At 33.6% G+C, this 9,004-nt stretch overlaps 1 long non-coding RNA gene and 1 pseudogene across 1 annotated transcript; one reads left to right on the top strand and one right to left on the bottom strand.

Annotated features, from left to right (window-relative positions):
- The first annotated feature begins 1,257 nt into the window (after positions 1–1,257).
- Positions 1,258–5,467, top strand: LOC120144289 (annotated as a pseudogene).
- Positions 5,468–7,899: 2,432 nt separating this feature from the next.
- On the bottom strand, positions 7,900–8,642 carry LOC120144328. Its single transcript, XR_005518024.1, has 3 exons — positions 8,545–8,642; positions 8,355–8,466; positions 7,900–8,163 (listed from the first exon to the last, which is right to left on the bottom strand). It is a non-coding gene; the product is annotated as an uncharacterized LOC120144328 (long non-coding RNA).
- Between the last annotated feature and the right edge of the window lie 362 nt (positions 8,643–9,004).

Below are 9,004 nucleotides of genomic sequence, written 5' to 3'. Positions count from 1 at the left end.
ATTATAGATTTAGTCCTGCATCATGTTAGTTTTTATATTAATTCTTTACTTTATTTTTATATAATTTGATTCATCTATTCTTTAATGTTATTATGGTTTAAACTATAATAACAATTAATGGATATACCAATTTAAACAAGGATGGCAATGACAATAGAATGGAGCAGGGACAAATTTGTTAGATATATATAAGCAGTTTCAGTGGTAATGAATTAATTTCATTTTTTAGGTTTCGAATTTGAACATCGTGAATATCAATAATATGAACGTTCAATGTCAAATGATTGAGAGTTATATTTGAACGAATACTACCTTATACTTACTCCTTATTAATAAAAATATATATAATAATCTATTAGTAGTACGTTTTGTCTAAACATTTATTCTATTTTGTTTCATCTCGTTTTAATTTAATTTTAAAAAATGTATAAATTTTATTATTTTGTTATAAATAACACATCATATAAATAATCCATATACAAAAAAATAATTATTTTATATGTTTACCCTTTGAACAATTATATATAAGTGTAAAATAATAATTTTACATGTGAAGAGTGGAATAAAATAAGTAAATACCAAAGATCACTTTATGTTCTCTTCTTGAAAAAAATTATTTCACTCCACTATTCAAAATATAACAAAAGAATCACTCCATTAAAAATATATTAATAAAAAATCGTAAAACAATTCGAATCTTTTCATTTCTAATTGTACATACTAATAACAATGAGAAGATAAAATTATAAAAATGTTGAAATCATATGTAACTGTTGATACGATCATTTTATGACGCGAGCTTAGCTCTTTTACATCTTTTTATCCTTGTTTACGGTTGAAAACTCGAAATAATCAAATAATATAATTCTAAATTATTTATAGGTTTTTAATAATTTTGTTTAAGAATTCAAGAATAAGAAGTTATAGAAGTAAGATTGGAGAATGAAAGAAGGGGAAAAACAAAATTAGATGTGAAGATGTCATAAGATGCCGTCAACAAAATAGTGAATAAAAAATTTAATGATTATATAACTTTTAAAGTTTAATGACAAAATTAAAAGAAGCCTAAAACTTTAGGGACACATGTTTTAGTTCACCCTTAAAACAGTTTGGGTCACATAATCACAATCCGTTTGCAAATAAACCTAAGCCCATGAAACGAGAATCCGACCCGGATCGCCGTCATCGTTCTTAAATTCCTATATTAAGACAAGCTTTAAACCCTAAAAGTTTTCTTCTTTTTTGGCCTCTCCGTTTTTTCCGCCTTCTCAGTTCTCTGATTCTCACTTCTCCTTACAATGGGGAAACCAAAGCACTACCGTCCTCGGCAAGTTATTCTTAAACTTTAACATTTAATTAACAATTTAATTTTTCAATAATTACACTTGTTCGATGGATTTATTTTTCTCACAAGTTATGGCGAAATTTTCCAGGGAAAGAAAAAGGAAGGTAATGCTGCGAGATATGTGACGAGGTCACAAGCTATTAAGATCCTTCAAGTTAGCCTATCGGATTTCAGGTTCATATCTTGTTTTCCTCTTCTTATATTTTTCAGCTTCCTCTATTTCATTCTATAATCACACGAGACATTTATGGAATAAGAGAAGATCTGGAGTTGTTTGTGGGCTGAATTATTTTGCGTTTGAATATAGTTTGCTTCGTTCTGTTTTGATAGATTCAATATTGCAGGAAGTTATGCATTCACAAAGGAGTCTTCCCTAGGGAGCCAAGAAGAAGGTGAAAGGAAATCATATTACTATCACTTGAAGGATGTCATGTACATTCTTCATGATCCGTTACTGGAGAAGTTTAGAGAAATAAGGCATATAAAAGAAGATAAAGAAAGCTAAGGCTAAAAAGAATGACGAACTAGCAAAGCTTCTTACATCTCGTGCACCTTCTTACAAGCTTGACATGGTCATCCGCGATAGGTTTTCAAAATATTTGAGCTTTTTATTTCCCATCATTCGTAAATATTCTGGAGTATCTAACATATGCTGGTATTTTAGGTATCCCACATTTGATGCACTTAGAGATTTGGATGATCCTCTTACATGTGCACCTGTTTGCAATGTTGCCTGCCATTGATCTTCTGTAATCTTACCAGTTGCATCCTGTGTCTTGCTATTCTTGCCTTGTCAGGTTGTGTCATGAATGGCAAGCATACATTTCTCGTACCCATAAATTACGGAAGGTTTTTGTGGCTGTAAGGGTATATATTACCAGGTACTACACCATTATGTTGCTAATTATGTTTCTGTTTGGATATAAGACTTTCTCTCTACTGTTGCTATTAGCATGTTCTTAAGATTACCCTCTTTCCTGTGCAGGCTGAGGTTGATGGTCAAAAAATCACATGGTAGCGCCGCATGCACGTCAACAAGTATTGACTGATGAGATCGACTTCAATGTCATGTTAACATTTTTGGAATTTTATGAGGTTCGATCTCTCTCTCTCTCTCCCCCCCATCCAAGTTTGTATCGAAACCGATACAGGGTCTTTTGTTATTGATTTATGGCCAGAAAGGTGGAAGTGTGTCATAATGTACGAGAAACCAGGGTAAAATAAACTTTAGACAAGCATGACATGATAGAGGAGCTGTTCCTTTTTTATTATTTTTAAGTCTTCCTCCAGTATTACCTTGCTACCAGGGTTTCAAATCGCGGCCGCAGTCGCGTTTTCGGTCATTTCAGATTTACTGTGATTGCAGCCGTCGCGGGCGCTATTGCGCCGTAGCGGTAACTCGGACGCGGCGAAACGTAAATATCGCGGTCGCGGACCGTTTTTTGAAACCTGCTGCTACTTTCATATTAAGGTTTTGTAAATTGTTTCAAGCTGCTTTATCCTCAAATATGTTATCTCTGACTGCTAGTTTCTTCCTTGATGGCATTTATTTATTTTGGGTGCAGACAGTTCTTGGCTTTGTCAATTTTCAACTTTATCATTCCATAAATGTGAAGTATCCTCCTATTCTGGATCCTCGGTTGGAAGCTCTGCTGCAGGTTTGCTTTATTGCTTAATGTTTTGTAATGAAAGTATGAAACCTGCACGTCTTTCAAAATTATGCATTTTTTAGTGGTGACTGAATAATTCTTGTAAAATTTTCCTCCTGGCTGTCAATGATAGTATATCTGTTTCTGATGCAGATCTCTATGCATTATCAAGGTATTTTGATGCTAACTACAGAGCTTCTTTCGAGAACCTCAAGTTGCTGGTTCATCTAGATTGGAGCAAGAGCAGGAAGAGTCTAACTTAAGACTTGCACAACTTCAGCATCAACTGCCTGCCAATGAACCTGGTGCACTGATGCACCTTGTTCAAGATGCATCCGGTGGAATTGAAGAAGATGAAGCTACAGGGACTGCAAAATCTTTTCGAAACAAGAAATTTTCTTGAGTCGTGAGGTTTGTTTAATTCTTCCTTGTTAAAATTTTATATCAATTACAAGATTTGCTTCCATTTTGTTAATCAGTTTGATGAACATGAGAATAGAAGTACAATGTGTGGTTTCCATTTCTTTATAATAGTTTTGTGTGTTGGAATAGTTCCTAATGGACTGCAAAATCTTTTCGAAACAAGAAATTTTCTTGAGTCGTGAGGTTTGTTTAATTCTTCCTTGTTAAATTTATAGCAATACAAGATTTGCTTCCATTTTGTTAATCAGTTTGATGAACATGAGAATAGAAGTACAATGTGTGGTTTCCATTTCTTTATAATAGTCATTTGTGTTGGAATAGTTCCTAATGTCTCCATGTTTAGGTTCCGAGAGTCCTTGCTTTTAGTCATTCCTGCTTTTGGAGGTTTTTTCTTGGGAAGGAGATGGAGCCCCGTTTTCTGAAATGATGGTAGCATTATCTCAGGTGTGCTAATAAACAGACTATATGTGACATTTGTAGCTACTTGGGAATTTTGGTTTTGGAGATTTCAATTTTTACTTGTTGCTTTTGTCTGTAGATTGTGGACAGACCAACACAAGGACATGTATACCTTCAAGAGAATGTTCAACCACAGTGGGTTTTGACTGTGTAAATGCACGGTCATCTTGCCAACTGAACCATATATGGTTGGGAGGTAAATTTGGGGAACAAACTCATGAATATATGTTTCATTACGAGTGTTTTACTTCTTTGCTTTTGTAATGATTCAACGAATGACTCCCGCTTTCATTTCTAATTTGGTTCTTCATTTGATATGATTAATAGTGTGGATGCCCGGTACCCCTTAAATCATTATGATCATTAATTGCAATTGAAGTTGGAATATTGTCTTGATGATGTCAAATGTTATCAGTGTTTGATATTGCTGTCTTCCGCAAATAGAGACCTGCCCCACATCTTTCCTTTTGTCGATGAGGAGGCTGAAGGTTATGTTCCTGATTATGCCAAACCATTAACAACTACAGGCTGCTGTGAAAAGTGATGTTAAACCTTTGCCTGGTACGGGAAATGATGACTTGAATAGCTCTCAAAATTGTTGGCTGAAGGATTTATCAATAGAACAGAGGCTATGGAAGCTGCGAGAGAAGCGACAGGTGGAGTTACGGGAACCTGATACACAATAGAGATTTAAAAAATGTATTGTTTACATGGGAATTCCTATGAAGTTCATGTTTGCCCCTACTGACCAAGTTTTTCATTGGTTGCAGATGATGCTAGAGAAGCAGTATCATGATTGAAAATGGAACTTCAAGGTGTCTCAAGTATAATAAGCAGAACACCGAGTCTAGGAACAACTCTTCCTGATGTAGAACCAATTGCCGAGGATCCATCGAGACTCATGATGTCACGTAGAAAGAGGGGGCTTGCTAAAGCCATCGAGGTAACTTCAGTGGCCTTTATAATAGATTTTTTGTCACAACTCACTAGCACCTGACATTCACTCTTATCTTAGTTTATTATGGTTTACCTTTTGATTTGAAAGTCGGCCAGCAGAGATTTATTTAATATTGATTCCATCATAGTAGTTCCCAGTAAACAACAGTTAACACTTTCTAGAGTTCTCTAATTTGGAGAAAAGAATAAGGTAAGGATGAGAGGGTGTGATGGTTAAAGTTCGTGTTATTGAATCAGACTAGTGTTGGATATGTTATGGCATCTAACGGGTAACATAGGTTAAAGTTGTGTTGAATGCGTACTTTAAGAGAACAATAAGAGTCCGGGTAACATAGGTTAAAGTTGCTGTATAACACCTAAAATATGATGTCTTTTTCGTTTTGACTTGATCGCATTTCTTTTTTATCAGATTGGCAAGCAAAGGAAGAAGGATCATGTTGAGAAACTCGCGGAGCGGAAGAGGAATATTGAAGCAGCTCAGAAATCAGAGAAGAAGCATAAAAAGCTCAACTTTCTTGAGTATTTTTCAATCTGTAATATTGCTTGATTACAAAGTTATTTAAAATTATTAGTGATTCTAAGTTGAACATTGCCTGCTATTGTTGTAATTTGGCAAGTTATGGTTTGAGATGATTAAAAAAACAAACAAACTAGGTCCCATTTTTCCTTGTTCTGAAGCAGCCAGAGAACCAAAATGTTGAAGGAGCCTATCGTGATGAAAAAAATGTTAAAAAATTCGCTATAGGGAACTTGTTTTCCTTTTAATTGTTTCATTTCAATATCCCTAATTCAAACATAGAGTAAGAGTGCTTTTTGTACTGGGAAGTCGAGCTTTGGCTCGAAACAATTCTGAATCTGGTTCAAGTCGTTTTGACCCCATTCTCTGGTGATAACATAATTATATTTTTCATTGAAGGGGAAGCGATCTGATCTGGTTGTAAATTTGATGGAGCTTTCGGTACGTCGAACTGTGAAATTTCATGAAACCTGCGTTTACACTCCAAAAATCCACCAATGGCAAACATAACTAATATGAGAAACGTGAAAAGGCGCAACATGTGCCAAAACTCTTTCTAAAACATAACAGAAAGGACTTAAATTGGACATTAATGTACCTGCAACACTGTTGGCAGAACCTCTTTGCCCCTAACCGAAACAAAAGCAGCCTTGACGTCTGACTCGTAGATTCTGTGTCGCGATGACATTCCTTTGCATCTTTCAAATCGACACCACCTCCGTCGCTAGTATCTATAAACTAGCCTGCAGAGTTTGAGTAGTGTATGAAAGTCGTACTCTCAAATCTCTCACGAGGCACAACCCTTATTATCTCTCTCTTTGCTCCTCATCTTCACTATCTCTCTCATTTTTCCTCCGTGAATCCCATGTCATCTTCTTCAACCTATCAAACGATTATTTCAGAGATGGTGGGGTCTGTGAAAAAAATGAAAATTAGAAAGTTTAGGTAAATTAAATATAAAATCTTTGTTCAAATATCTATTTCATGTTTCAAAGTAGTTTAAAGGTAAAATTTAATATTCTCTCATCTCATAAAAAATATCCCTTATTGATTTTGAAGTCACTTTTTTAAACTTTCACCATGATTATTTTAAATATTTTAAATAATTAAATTTTATAAAATATATATTTAAAAACTACTTAATTGGGGTTTATAAAATATATTTTACATATTTATCAATAATAACTAAATAATTAGTAAAAGTTTTAAAAAAAATTGACAAAAAAAATCAATAGTGGACATATTTTATGGGACAAAGGAAGTATTAATATTTTTGTTAACGATGTCACATCATCAATTTAACGGGATTGACGATTAAGTAATTTTATTATAAATCAATAATGTTGGTGACTAATTTATTACTTTTAAAATTTTAATGAAGAAAAAAAATTTATTCAAGTATTGATAATTTACCCTCTTTTTAGTTAATTTTTTTTATGAATTTTGATTTCAATAAAATTTAGATTTAAGGTCGAACTTGAATACAAACTGAGGTACAATTGAGTTAAATTAAAGTTGTCGATAATTATTATGATTTCACAAAATAAGAAAAATTTATAAAATGAATTCTCTTCTAATATAGATTTAAGCTACTGCGAAAGTCTAATATTTGAGAAATTTTATTATACGAAAACTTAATTTAAAATTAAAGAATGATAGAAAATAGACACAATAAAAAATTAAATAAAAATATAATATTTTTGATTGAACGTAACTTAAAATGTTAACTTTTTAACATATTCAGTTAAATAAAAAATATTATAAAAAAAATGTGCAACTAAAAAATGTTGAAAAAAGTTAACATTTCAGAACACATCAAATCAAAAATATTATATATTTATAACATTTTCAGTCGCACTCTTTCTCTAATACTTTAACCTTAAATTAAGTTATTATCCCTGATATAATCCCTTAATATTTTTTTTGAATTGGGCTCGACTAAACCTAAAAAAGAAGCCGAACGGTAAAACCTAATATCCAACCTAAAATTTCAGTTTTCATATATAAAACTCCTAATTTTAATTAGACATAATGCAATAGAAATAACCCTAACGTTCGAAAGTATTGTCAAACTTATCTATATTTTTTTAACATTTGACCACTAAACGTTTAGTTTTGAGTCAAAAACAACCAATAATACCGTCAGTTAACTGACGGTCAACGTCAGATGTTGACAGAGCATGCACACGTGAAGGGAAAAATTGACGTGGATGTCCAGTTCATGGTTATTGAGTGCCACGTCAAATTTAAAAAAAAAAATTGTTATTTTTAATTATATTTAATTATTTCTTACCAATCAGATAGTGACACTATCACTCTTGGATTGGTTGTTGTTTAATGGAACTATGAAAAGATGAAATGTATGGGAGGGAAATCAAACTCGGGTCTAAAGGATGAAATGGGATCACTTTGCCACCAGATCAAGCTGGTTACTTGGTTACTTGAAGAAGAAGAAAATCCTATTTAATAGATGATTAAGTTTGAATTTAATGAAAAATAATTCCTGGTGTGATGGGAGATCACTTTTGCTTCTCAGGTGGTTCTTCATTGCTTACCTTTAGTTCCCTTTCTTCAATAAACATTTTTAGTCCCTTGTATTGTTTCTCTTGTGGATCTTGGAGTAGGTCATACAATGATAGCTTAGCAGAATCTGCTGATTCTGAACATATCTCTTGAAAAGTACCAGGTTCCAAATCTCCAACTAAAGCTTTGTCTGCGGTTCCAAAAGCTTCATTCTGCTGTTCTGTCAGAAACTGTTGCTTGCCAGTTGAATTTATTGTCTTTTGCACTCAATGGGGTCTCTTCCCTGGAATCTGTTCGTCAATGTTACATTAGTATGTTAGTAATGACTATGTTTAGACCCATTAATGGACGTTGAAAAGATCAAGGGACCAGGTGATAAAGACTTCTTTTTAAGCTATCTAATGTAGATTAAGCTTCAAGTTGTTTCAATGCCTTCTAATCGTAATGTGATCTCATTTTTCGTACTAGATTGTCTTCTTACCTCTTCTCTATACTGGGGCTTCATTCATGTCATCCTTCACAGTTTTGTCTTCAGCAACGGACTCTCTCCGGATGTTGTCGTTTGCATCGTCCTTTTGAGTTTCCGCAGAGGGCTGTTTGAAAATTATGATTCAATATTAAAAGATAGAGGCAAGAAAAGAACAAGAAGATTACAGATGTCTGGAACTAACCTTATTTTGGATTTCATATGTTGAGATTTTAAAGGTTTCATTTGTCTTATCTCCAGCATGTTAATCTTCGTGGCTTCTATCTTCAAAATGAGAAACTGGGTCCTCCTTAAACTGTCATGTTCTCCGATAGTTAGCCGTTGTTGAGTTCATAAAATATACTATTAGGTTTAAAACAGTACTAGCCTTTGTTTGTGGAGCCTAAATAACTATAGTTTATTGCACAAGAGTCTTTGGCTCCTTGTTTTCTTCCTTTTCCAATCTCACCTCCGGTCTTTGTGTCAGAAGTACTTTTATCTCGGGTTTCCACTTTCTTCAGTCTTCTTCTTCCACTGGAGCTGGAGATTTTTCTCCAGTTTCCCTGCTTGTAGAATACTGGAAGCATTAGTTTCGTCTTTTTGTATCTCTTCCGATCATGTCTTGAGCCACTTCTTCGCCTGAACAGTTTGCTGCTATTTTCCTC

Source organism: Hibiscus syriacus, unplaced genomic scaffold, assembly GCF_006381635.1.
Source record: "Hibiscus syriacus cultivar Baekdansim isolate YM2019G1 unplaced genomic scaffold, ASM638163v2 tig00110888_pilon, whole genome shotgun sequence".
Classification (NCBI taxonomy): domain Eukaryota; kingdom Viridiplantae; phylum Streptophyta; class Magnoliopsida; order Malvales; family Malvaceae; genus Hibiscus; species Hibiscus syriacus.
The sequence above is the reverse complement of the archived record's forward strand: the minus strand, read 5'-3'. Positions and strand labels throughout refer to the sequence as shown.